Below are 12516 nucleotides of genomic sequence, written 5' to 3' on the forward strand. Positions count from 1 at the left end.
GACCCAGGATGAAGTCCTTAACCAAAATCCTGTTTTCCTAACCTGAGATATCCCCGTCTCTCAGTTATGGTGCTAGCCCTTAGGTTCTGCTGGATTGCCTTTCCTAGAACCCCAACCTTCTCTAGGGCAGGAGCCGGACTTGACACCCTTTTTGGTGGTCATGGTCCTGCCTCCTATAGACACGCTGTCAAGATGTCACCAACACTCCAGCTGCCTCTTTAATACTGAGTATTACCTTCATGCTCCAAAATTGTACCCTGTCAGCTTCTCTGTAATTCTGAGTGCTGATAAATACTGCTTGATTCAAAACCTAAAACTATGCCTAGCTTTTTTTTTTTTTCTCTTAAATATATCTGTGGTGGAGAGGGTACATGCATTATCTATTTTGCAACTTCCCAATAATCCATATAAAGGAATATACTATTATTATTCCAGTTTAAAGATGAAAAACAAGTCAAGAGAGATGACCCAGGGTTCCACAGAAGGGAAAACCAGAGCCTGGATTCATCCAGATCTCTTCTGTATTGGTCAAATTCCCTTTTCCTACAGTTGTGATAACATATTACTTCAAACTTGGTGTCTTAATACAACCAAAATTTATTCTCTTAGAGTTCTGGAAGCCAGAAGTCTAAATTCAGTTTCACTTGGCCAAAATCAAAGTTATCAGCAAAGCTCTGCTGCCTCCAGAGGCTCTGGAGGGAGGGAATTCTATTCTTGCCTCTTCCAGCTTCTGCTGGCTACTGGAACTCCTTGGCTGGTGGCCACATCACTCCAGTCTCCTTCTTCTAAGTCAAAAAGCCCTCAGTCTTCCTCTTAAAAGGACATTTGTAACAACATTTTGGCCCCACCTTGATAATTCAGGATAATCTCTGCACCTCAAGATGCCTAATTTAATCCCATCTTCCATGTCTCATCTCACAGGCTCTTGGGATCAGTACAAGGATATTTGGGAGAGGGGTCATCATTTGGTCTATCATGCTAGCACACAACCACTTTCCAATTTCCAGTCATTGAAAACACTGGATTTGGGGGAGGGGCATTGTGAACATAGAATTATATTCATAAGAGTGAATTTCATAGGTTTCCAAACAAGTTGCATGCATTTTTCACATCCATGATCTCATAAATTCTTCAGTGCAACAGGAAAGTATACACCAGTCTGCTCATGTTACAGTAAGGGAAAGTGAGGCTCAGGGAGAAACAGATTCTCACCAAGGGGCCATAGGTAAGACAGGAACAGGAGAAACATGAACCCATAAAGTGACCATGATGGCTTTTCTGCCCAGACAAGCATCATCCTCCCTAGATCCTTCTCTCCATCAATTGTTTCCTTTCTTACTTCAAGAAGACAGGTCCTCTCTCCTGCATTCCATCCAGCAAGAAGTCACCAGAGTACTCTATTTGATCTGCCTCTGTTACCCAGAGTTGTGCTGCTTGTCCTAACACACTGAGGTAATGATTTCAATGAGCTTGTCTCCCAAATCTCTTCCCTCACCCATAAACTGCTTTGCTTTCTCCTCTTACAATTAGTCTACATTTTTGTACTTTGAAGTACATTTGCCATCTGCTAGCCCAGTTACGCAAATGATCCAAATCCGTTTGAATCTGGTTAAATTGTTCAACTGGATTTGCTCACTCTCCATTTCTAAAATCATCTGCAAACCTGAATGTGACACATCGAGTCATAAGTAGATGAGAGTGGGAAGGTGGGAGGTGGGGCAGGGGTGGCAGAGACATGTCAGAAGGATGTCAGAAGAGAAGGGGAGGTGCAGGCATGGTGAGGCGGGTATATTCTGTACTGACTCCTTAGGAGCTGGGGAGCGAACTATATCAACCCCCAAACATGCAGGTTCAGCACCTTTGATGTCTCATTTTCTCATGCTACAAAAAATGAATTCTACTTTCTCACTTCCTTAGAAGGTGTTTGTGAGATTCACAAGATGTTTGTGTGATTCTGGTTCAGCACCTCGGAGAGCGACACAGCACAGATAATGGGCATCTGGAGGATGGTACACATTCAGCTGTTGCTTAACAGAGGCTAGAGTCAAAACTCCCTGTGCCACCTCTCTGTCCTTTGGTCTCTGCCTTCCCTGCTTAGGGTGCTCTTTGCATCCCATCCCTGGTGTGACCTCTTTCAGTTTGTGGACCATTCAGCCAATAAAACATATTAAGCACCGGCTGCAGAGATAATGAACACAGAGCCAGTCCTTGTTCTCAGGAGATTCACAGTTTAGACAACAGGCAAAGCAGTAAAGAGGTGATTAAAGCACAGTGAAATGAGGACTATGGGGAGGGAAGCAGAATACCCTAGGAGAGAAGAGAACAAAGTGACTAATTCAACTGGGGTAAGCCATCAGAACATCTGATTCCAGAATGAGTAGCAGGACTAAGTTGACCTTGAAAGATGCAGAAAACATTACAGGCTGAGCAAATGACATGTACACAGACCTAAAGAGTGAGAAGCCAGGGGAAAGTTCTAGGAGGTCTGAGGCCCTGCCTGTTCCTGGTGAGCAGAGGCAGAGCACCCATGTGGGAAGGTGCTGTAGTTTGTAATGTACTTGGGTCTCACAGTGAAATTAGTGTGCAAGAAGTAGTAAAGAAAACTATTAGCCGGTTTTAAGAGAAACTCTTTTCTCTGCTAATTGTTGTCCTGCCAGTGGCTGGCCCTCAGAGTCCTCACAATGTTATGATGAGATCAAGCCACCAGGGCCTGAGAGCAAGGCAGTACAGTACAGAGTCCCCTCACATGACATCATTTTATCTTCATAACAACCCTGTGGCCAGGGCTCTTTCAGTGCACCCATCTAACAGATGATGAAACTGAAGCTCGAATTGTTCAAGGTAAGCTATTTATTCAAGCCATGTGCCCTGCCCTAGCAAAAGGGAGAGCCACCAATTCAAACTAAGTTGGTCTGCACTCAGGGCTTATGACCTGACGGTCCAGAGCTGACGAGATGGCACAGCCCTCCTAGTTCCGGAGGCTCCATGGCAAAGGGCCTCTAGATGATCCTCTAAGCTAATCCCTTTCCATGGTGCAGATAAGGAAACCAAGGCACAGGGAAGTATAGGCCAAAAGTATGATTCAAGATATCCAGTGCTCTTGGTTTTTCTCATATCTGAGCTGACTTCACTGCACATCTACCCCCCATCACTCCATGGCCTGTCTGCTCAGTAGGACCCTGGCAGTTCTCAGGCCACACCATGCCAGCTCCTTTGTTTAAAGGGGGCTGGTTTCCACCCTGCAGCATAGTAGCATGGTTAAAAGAGCCAAGAAACAACCACCTTGGGCTTGCTCGGCTATCTTCTGCTGTGTGAACTTGGGCAAGTTATTAGCTTCTCTGTGCCATAGTCTCCCCCTCCATGAAATAGGGCCATGATAAGCACTACCAGAAGGGCTTACTGTGAGGATTCAATGAGTTGCTATATATAAGGAATTTGGATCAGTGGCTGGTATGTAGTAAGTGCTTAATAACTGTTAGCTGTATTTAAGATTACTGTTCCTACCCTCCTAATCTGTTCATACACACTGGTAAATTCTGGCCCTCTTGTAGTTTGCTGCGGCCTCCACCAGCCCCCTCTAACTCTGCAAGGAACAGTCAGCCTACAGACATAATTCTTCATCTTGAAATCCTTGGGGACCAGGCATACATTTTCTCAGAGTGTGGAGAGGGACACAATCAATGACAAAGTAACTTTCTTTTTCTAGTAAGAGACATTAGAAATGAAGAGTTCTTCCAAAGGTCTCAGAGCCCTTTCCCTCCCCCGCCCCCATATCAGTGATTACCTTCTAAAATTCTCAATAATTTACTTATTTAACAAATGTACTATTTCTGTCTGCTCTCTGCTTCCACTACAGAACATCAGCTCCATGAAGGTAGCGGCCCCCATCTACAACTGGGGGTCCCAAGCAGCTGGGAACTGCTCACTGAAGTGTTGGTCCCAGAAGAATGTGGCTACCCTGGGGAAGAAAGGAAGAGAATAAGAAAGGCACCACCTTGGGGCACCTGGGTGGCTCAGTGGGTTAAACCTCTGCTTTGGCTCAGGTCATGATCTCAGGGTCCTGGAATCATGCAGGGAGCCTGCTTCCCCCTCTCTCTCTTCCTGCCTCTCTGCCTACTTGTGATCTCTCTCTCTCTATCAAATACATAAAATCTTAAAAAAAAAAAAAAAAAAAAAAAAAAAGGAAAGACCCAGATCACTGGCCACCAGGAAGTGCCCGGTGAATACTTGCTGACTAGTGAATGAAGTGTGAGCCATGCCAGGTACCAGGAGGGTCACCTTGGACAAGCCATGCCACCCACCTCAGGAAACTGGAACTTCCTCACCTGCAAAGTGGTAAAATTATCACAGATGCTTATGCCAATTACATAACGAGTGGGCGTTAAAAATACTTTTCCAAACAGAAGCATGGTACAGAAATGTTATCATGGCCTTTAAGTATGGAATGGCGGGGACACCAACAGTCAACTCATTCATTAGCCATCTCTCACCTATCTAGTTCATGCACTGAGCAAATGGAAATCAAAGAGGCATCACCACTACCCTCAAGCGGGTTTACTGGTTGGGGGAGGAAGAGAGAATGATTTGGGGGTGAGGGTTGTTTTTCAGCAGGTAAACAGAGGAAGGAACCATTAAAACAGATGGAATCCAAGAACAGCTGTCAGAGAGGGGAGAAAAGGATGTCAACACACAGCTTCTATTCGTCAATATTCAGGACCACTCTTGTCATGAAGATTATTATTCCCATCACACCAATCAGGAAACTGAGGCCCAGACAGATTAAAATGATCTACCCAAGGTCACACAGCTTTATGTGGCAGAACCACATCTGAAGCAAGCATGTTGGGTTGGAATCACGTCAGATACAACAATTAGGCAAAGCAGTCCCAGAAAAGTTTTGCTTCTCGTCTAGAACTCTTACCAACCCTCTTACAGGTGACTAAGAACCTCTGAGCCCAGGGCCTGTGCTCCTGCCTCAGATGCTTCTCCCCAGAGCTGGCCATGAGGATGAAGACTAAGCACCAAACCCACAGGTTTGCCCACATCAGCAGGTTGGCCACCAAGGAGGGCTGCTATAGCTAATTAGCCGGCAAGTCCCAAAAGGAATTTTTCCTTTTTTTTTTTTTCCAGGAGTCCCTGCTTTTAGTCACACACATCTTTTCAGCTCTTATCCAGAGCTCTCTGTAGGAAATTCATTTGCATCTCTAAGAGGCTCATTTGCATCTAGTCTGACCACCGGGGGCAAGGCTTCCCCCATGGTAAGGTATTGAACCCATAATGTAAAATGGGATCAAGAGGACCCAGAGCCTCTTCTGGCTGCAGTGGGCAGGAACCCACCACCCTCACACCTCTGCTCCCAGCCAGAGTGTAAGAGGGGAGGTCCCTGGGATGGCGTTCTCTCTGATCCTAGAAATACAGGTACCACCTCCCAGGTGTCTCAACACCACAGACTTGAGCATGGTGCCCTTGTCCAGGCAGTAAGAATTTTGTGAGCTCCACCATGTGCCAGTGTGAGGCTTCTTTTCCTTCAAGGAGATCACGGACTAGAGAGTGGTTCTCGCTGGCATCCATCTCTCAAAAGCATTGTGACCTGGGAAATGAGTGAACTCACTGAGTCTAAGGTTCATCATCTGTCGAATGAGACATAACACCTTTTTTCCTCAAGTGTTGTGATGATTAAATGATTAATACAAAATGCTTTGTGCAATGCCTAACTAGTTAAGTGCTCATTAACAAGGGCTGATCGTGGCAGGGACAGGAGGTGGTAATCATAGAAGGGCGCGGGGCTGCTCCCAGGGGAAGCTGAGGACAGGGAAGGCACAGGAGCGACAGTGGCCATGGTGGGGGTGTTCTAGGAGAAGTAGGGATGGTGGGAACAGCCACAGTAGGAGAAGGAAAAAAGATGCTAGACCTCACTGGTAATATGAGAGACCGAGAAAAAAAAACTATCTCACAAATGAAATACCTGGAAAAGCTGTATTTCTTTCAGGTTTGGAGAGAAAGGCAAAGGAATGGTGGGTGGACTGGAAGCCATTCAAGAAGAGCCGGCTTTTGTGTCCATGGTTTTTGTTACATTTTTTTTTTCTTACTGAATCTTCACAAAGCTTTTCAGGAGAAGGAAGGGGGACTCAGAGTGATTACTTACTCAAGATCACAGCTGTGTGATGGTGGTAGGGTCTGTGTTCAAACTCAAGTGTGCTTCATTCCAATACTATGATTACTGCCCTATACCTCCAGGGGCCAACTGTAGCTACCAGGAACACCAGCTCCCTGAGTGCACCAACCCTGGCTAATCCCCACCTGGGAGAAAACCCTCTTCATACATTATAAAAGAGCTGGGGAGCATACTTCTCTACATATCACTCTGTGTTTAACATTTTACATTAGACCCATCGGTTCCTATGTCTCCCCTCTAAACCCCCAAACAAACTATGAACTTTTTGAAGAAAAGAGTCTTTCCTCGGTACCACAGTACCTGTTCCCATTATAATGCCTAAACCACAACATACCTAACTCACCAAATATCTATTGTTCACCTACTAGGTGATGGGAGCTCTTCTGGACACTTAGGACATTTCAATGATCAGAACAGACCCCAAAATTTCTGCCTACCTGGAACATGCCATCGATGAAAGACAAATAATAAACAAGAAGCATAGGAAATAAGTAAATTGAAAAGGAATATGGAATAAGGTAAGTGGATGAATGAATGAATAATAGAAGAGAGGATGGGTACCCAGACCTGCCTCTCTGATCCTTTCCAAAGGGATCATGATATTTTCAATCATAAACTTCACGCTGACACCACCATTTCCATACACTTAAATGTGATTTTAGCTGATGTTGCATCAGTCCTGTGGGGAAAGTAATTATAGAATCATCTTACCTATTTTGTGGAGAGGGAGACTGAGGATCAGAGATGCCAAGTGCTTGAATAGGGTTCAATCTAGAGAGTGAGGACCCCAAAGCATGGAGCTCAGATCTTGAGAGCAGGTCTTACAATGGATCTACCTCCCAGCCCTGTCCCCACCACCTCCCAGGCTCTTGCTCACCTGGCTGGATTTCCCGCTATCAAAGCTGAGGCCAAGTCCAGCTTTACTCTCAGGCATTTTCTGTGTGCTTCCCTGATGCAGTCTTTTTTTTTTTTTTTTAAAGATTTTATTTACCCATTTGACAGATCACAAGTAGGCAGAGAGGCAGGCAGAGAGAGAGGGGGAAAGCAGGCTCCCCGCTGAGCAGAGAACCCAATGTGGGGCTCGATCCCAGGATCCTGAAATCATGACCTGGGCCAAAGGCAGAGGCCTAAACCACTCACTGATGCACTCTTAACGTGCTTTCCGATCACCTGCGCTGTCTCTTCCTGGTATACATTTGACTATGTCAAGCAACAGATCAACAGCTTACGTATGTAAACCTCATCTGCTCCCCCAACCACCCATGCAAGTAGAAACAGCTGAGACGATTGTTACTTATTTCATTTTGCAGATGGGGAAACGGACCCACACTCAGGGAGATGAGGAGACTGGCCAGAGTTCAGGTAGATGCTGCGTGGCAGAGCTGTGATGGAATGCTACGCCCTTCTCCCACCTTGCTGAGTGCTCCCTTCCCTGAGCCCCACATCCAGCCTCCAGGTGCAGTGGATTTACTCCAAACATCTCATTCACTATCACCTCCCAATGGCTGCTCCCTTCCAGTGAGTCAGCGGCTGCCATCCAGGCTCCTCATCTTTATGTGGCTGAAATGTGTGGGATGTGTTCTTGTGTGGAAGCCTGTAAAATCTACTTATGGACCTAATGGCCAGTTTTCATGAGTGACAGACATACAGTGCTTTGACTACCCGGCCTAATGCATCTGTATCTGACATTTTAAATAGAACTCTCTCTCTCCCCTCCCTGTTCTTTTAGAGAGTAATTTGAGATAGCAGGTATTTTTAAATTTGTACATCTTTAATTATATCTATACAACTGTCAGAGATTAGTGATTTCCTCAATCTGGCTCTCCTTAAAGGAGAATTTGGAACCTATGTGACACCGAAAAGGGCTCCAAAGGATATGCTATCAGGAACAAAGACATTCGCAGGTAGGGCGCTTGGCTTTAGTCAAGTTTGAGTTCTCACTGCAGATTAAGTTTGTGCGACGTTTCTATGAATTATGAAAAAGCAGCATTCATGTGAATGGCAAACGTAAATAGATGTAATCGTGTAAACCAATAAAAAAGCATGTGACAGATGGAGAGCGGGCTGTGTGTGGAAATACGTCCCTGCCCCCAGAGAAATAAGTAACAATAGGTTTCGGGCGGTATCCATGTATTTTGACTCCAGAAGAAAATCTCAGCCTCCCATGAAAGCAAGCTCAGTCTGGAAGCTTGAGGTCAGAGAGGACTTCAGGAAGAATTTTATCCGGCTCTCCTGCTTGATCCAGGATTTCTCCTGTGATAAAACTCAGTTAGCAAAGATTTCCTCGATGCCTGTGGGGCGCCAGGTATAAGGCAGGCCACGGGCACATGCTAGGCACAAGGCAGGCCTCCTAGAAATCAAAGGGCTCCCAATATTGGAGGAATAAGACACAAGCAAAGGAGAACATGCAGACCACGGGAGAAGAACACTGAGGGATATCTGCCTGCTGCTCTCTGATACAAGGGAAGGCAGAAAACGGGGCACAAGTCCCCCTTTTAACTAGGTATGTGATGCTAATTTCTCTTCATTTCCCAGTAAAATGGGATTAATACGATTTTCCCCTTTGTGGGTATTAAATAAAAGCTGGCTTCTGGTTCCTACAGCTGTCTCACTTCCACTGCTTCCTTATGAGAACCCTGCAGCTCCAGGACACTAACTTTCTCACCATTCTTCCAAAACACTACAATCTCTTATGCTTGAATACATGGAGCATCTCAGGTGTTGCCTGCATGTCTTCCTCTTGTTTAATAAACTCCTTTCAGGGGCGGCTGGGTGGCTCAGTGGGTTAAAGCCTCTGCCTTTGTCTCAGGTCATGATCCCATGGTCCTGGGATCGAGCCCTGCATCATCAGGCTCTCTGCTCAGTGGGAAGCCTGCTTCCTCTCTCTCTGCCTGCCTCTCTGCCTATCTGTGATTTCTGTCTGTCAAATAAATAAATAAAATCTATATAAAAAAATAAATAAACTCCTTTCAACTCGTATGATCTAGCTTGCATGGTACCTCTTCTGTGAAGCTTCCTCTAATCTCCTGGGCACATTTCTGGCTCTTCTAATCTTGGGCAAATATATCCACTGAAGGCCTGGTCACACTGGACTATAGTAGATTCCCCGTTTATCTTCATATCCAGTTCATGTCTCAAGAAATCTATCCTTCCATCCATTCATCTATCTATCTAATTAAATCCTCAGGGCCTGCCTAGTGACTGGCCTATTATAGATAGATACTCTAATAAACTGTTGTTCACAGGAATGAATAGTGAATGAAAAATGTTCAAATAAACAATGAGTAATATGTATCAATACCTTGTAAATGTTAATAAAATAAGCTTCTGCGGGCATATGATTTCAATGATCCCCCTAACCACACAAAGTAGACTTGTTCTAAAGTAAACTTAGGGCATGGGTACCAGCCCATGAGAGCTGTTGTCGGTCACATCACCATCAGCCCTTGAGATACTCGAGTGGGCTAAACAGTAGCCCTGAAAAGATACTGTTGTATCCTTATCCATGGATCCTGTGAGTATGGCCATATTTGGGGGGGGGGGGAGATCTTTGAGACATAAATAAGTTAAGGAAAATCTAGTAACAAGCGTCCTTACAAGAGACACACAGAAGAGAATGCTATTTGAAGACAGAAAGACCCACACTCAGGGAGATGAGGAGACTGGCAGAGAGAGACGTGACCACAGACCAAAAGCACCAACTAGCAACCATGAGAAGCTGGAAGAGGAAAGACAAGGATTCTCCTCTGGAGCTTTCACAGGGGGAGCAGCCCTGCTGACCCACCTAAATTTTGGACTTTCAGAGAGAATGTGAGAACTGTGAGAGAGTGGATTTCTGGTTTTTGTTTTGTTTTGTTTTAAGATTTTATTTGTCAGAGACAGAAACAGCACAACCAGAGGGAGCAGCAGGACGAGAGAGAGCGAGAGAGAGCGGAGTCCCCACTGAGCAAGAAGCCAGACACACGACTCAATCTCAGGAGCCTGGGATCATGCCCTGAGCTGAAGGCAGATGTTACTACCTAAGCCACCCAGGCAACCTTCCGGTTTTGTTTTTGGTCACCAAGTTTGTGGTAATGTGTTATAGCACCCTCAGGAAACTAGTCCATGGAGGCACTCTAATGTCTCTCTCTATACACACACACACATATATATGTATATATATATCTTTATTAAGTTTACTTACTTTATTAAATGTGGGGCATCCTGCTAGGAGTTGAAAATTAAAAGGCCAGCTTCCTTCCTGACAGGGCCTTACTCTCTTCCTCAGTGACTTGGAATAAGAGTTACCACTCATTAAACACCTACAATGCGCCAAGCCCTCAGTTAGCTTCTATACACACATAACCTCTAAATCTAAAATCTCTTTCATAGGAGACTGAAGAGGCTCTGCAGGTTAAGAAGCTGGTCCAAAGTTCTAGTTCTCACATAATAGGGGAGCCAGTTTTCAAACAAAGGATCAGTCAAGGACCCATCAGACAAAGTGAGCCCTTGCCAGCTATTCCAAGAGGGAATTTAGTGCAGGGAACCCTTACAATGGTGTTGGAAGAGCTGAAAAGCCAGGGGAAAAGGAAGTGATCCAAGGATTAGTGAGTGCAGGAAGCTGCCACCAGCCCTGGGAACAGACCCACAAAAGGAGGAGGTGCAGTCCCCAGAGCAGAGAGACAGGACTGTGGAGAGGTGGCTGGAATGACGCAAGGTTGTCCTGGAGGGTTGCAGCCGTCAAGACAAGAGCCATCCTGCAGGACCTGGATCCCCAGGATGTAGCTACTGCCAGAACCACAACCAGAAGGAGAGGGAGGAAGAGAAGAGTCCCCCACATCCCCCTTTGTCCCACTTTTCCCAAGCCCTCCACAGTGCCTCCCACGGGCTGAGCCCTGCCTGATGCCCAATGTCAGGAGAGCCTAGGGGAGAATGGGATTGCAAGGCACAGCTCCCTGGGTAACAGAGGACACTCTGCCGTGTCCAGGTAGAGAATGACTCTGACAGCAACAGGCACAGAACCGGACCGGACTGAACGTTTTAGCCCTGTGTCTTGCTGAGCGGATCTGCTGTTGGCAGCTAGGGTCTAGTCTTGGAAGAGGCCGTCGCTCACCCTGTGACTACAGGCAACCCACACAGGTCCTGTTGTTCTGTTCTGGAAGAGCACCCAGGAGTTGTTGTGGCAGGCCCGCCTCCTCAGAGACCTCACTGGAGAGTCATGCCAAATGACATGCAGGGTGACAGGGTGACGAGGCCAGGGTGAACATCTGCTTACCTTGAGCCACAAGAACAGGCTTTCTTTCACTTGACAAAACAGTATGTCCACACTCACACCTGTCCTCCCTTCCTCTGGAATGTTCCCTTCAACCTCTTACCCTGAGATGCTTTGTGCCTCTGCCCCAGCTGCCCTGCCTAGCTCTTTTCTTTCCAAGCATATTTCCTGGGGTCTGGGGCCCCTAGGAGGATTTCACAGGAGGAAATGATGGCTGGTGGGGGAGGGGAAGGTGAAGGATGGACTGCGGTTGGTCAGTAATCCTCCCTAAATCATGTATGGCAAGATGTAGCAGACAATCATTTCTTGTGACTGAGACAAGGTCAAAGGATTAAGGGGGTTTGGGTAAAGAAGGGTTGGCATTTGGTCATGAGAATTATAAAAGTCAGTCTGCTGAAAAGAACAGCGTGCTAGGTGAAAGTCTGATAATATAGTCTAGAATCTCTTTGAAAAGCCTGAGTTTTTTCAAGGTGAAAGGCAAAAGACCAGAGCCCTGTGTGTCTAACCATGCAAATGGAGCTACAGAAGAGCCCCTCTCCAAACCTGTCCCCTTCCTCCTGTGCATGGCTCTGGGAGCTGGGGGGGGGGGGGCGGTCACTGCCTGAGCCCATTGAGCCTTCTCCTGATGGGGCTGGCATCACCTCTCATCTATGGAGCCCTGAGCCCAGACCTGGCTGTGCTCTGTTCACAGTATCAAATTATTCCTCATACAAACCCGTACAGCACAGAGAAGCATTTTCATTGTATAAATGAAGGCACTGAGATGTGGGTATGCAGCACTTTATTTAAAGTACTCCGTCAATAATAAAAGAACAACTACTTACTATGTGCCAGACACTGGGCTAAGTAAGCACTTAGCATAATGCTAGTTGGCATTAATACATGGGATGCCGGATGGCTGTTCCGTGGGGAGCTGCAGCAGGCTCTTCAGGATTCAATACCTAAAGGAGATCAGGATCAAAGACAGAGAGCATGACATGAAAGGCAGTCACCGGAGCCCTGCTTCTGTCCCGTGGATGTTTACTGCACCTTGGAGGCGGGCATGAGGGTGGGGCAGAGAGGACAACTGTTTTTCTGCCAAAGCAGATGC

At 46.2% G+C, this 12516-nt stretch overlaps 1 long non-coding RNA gene across 4 annotated transcripts in view; it reads left to right on the forward strand.

The window, feature by feature from the left end:
* The window catches only part of LOC309859428, an 82451-nt gene extending 72942 nt beyond the window's left edge, over positions 1-9509 (forward strand). The window contains exons 2-6 of one of the 4 annotated variants that reach the window (XR_014308682.1): positions 4184-4335; positions 4936-5051; positions 5990-6062; positions 6544-6693; positions 7486-9509. This is a non-coding gene — a long non-coding RNA (uncharacterized lncRNA). The remainder of the gene's footprint in view (positions 1-4183; positions 4336-4935; positions 5052-5989; positions 6063-6543; positions 6694-7485) is intronic. The other 3 variants (XR_014308683.1, XR_014308684.1, XR_014308685.1) reach the window with 3 other exon arrangements.
* Positions 9510-12516: the final 3007 nt, after the last annotated feature.

The sequence above is a fragment of the Mustela nivalis genome (assembly GCF_964662115.1).
Source record: "Mustela nivalis genome assembly, chromosome: 2".
In the NCBI taxonomy this organism is placed as follows: Eukaryota; Metazoa; Chordata; class Mammalia; order Carnivora; family Mustelidae; genus Mustela; species Mustela nivalis.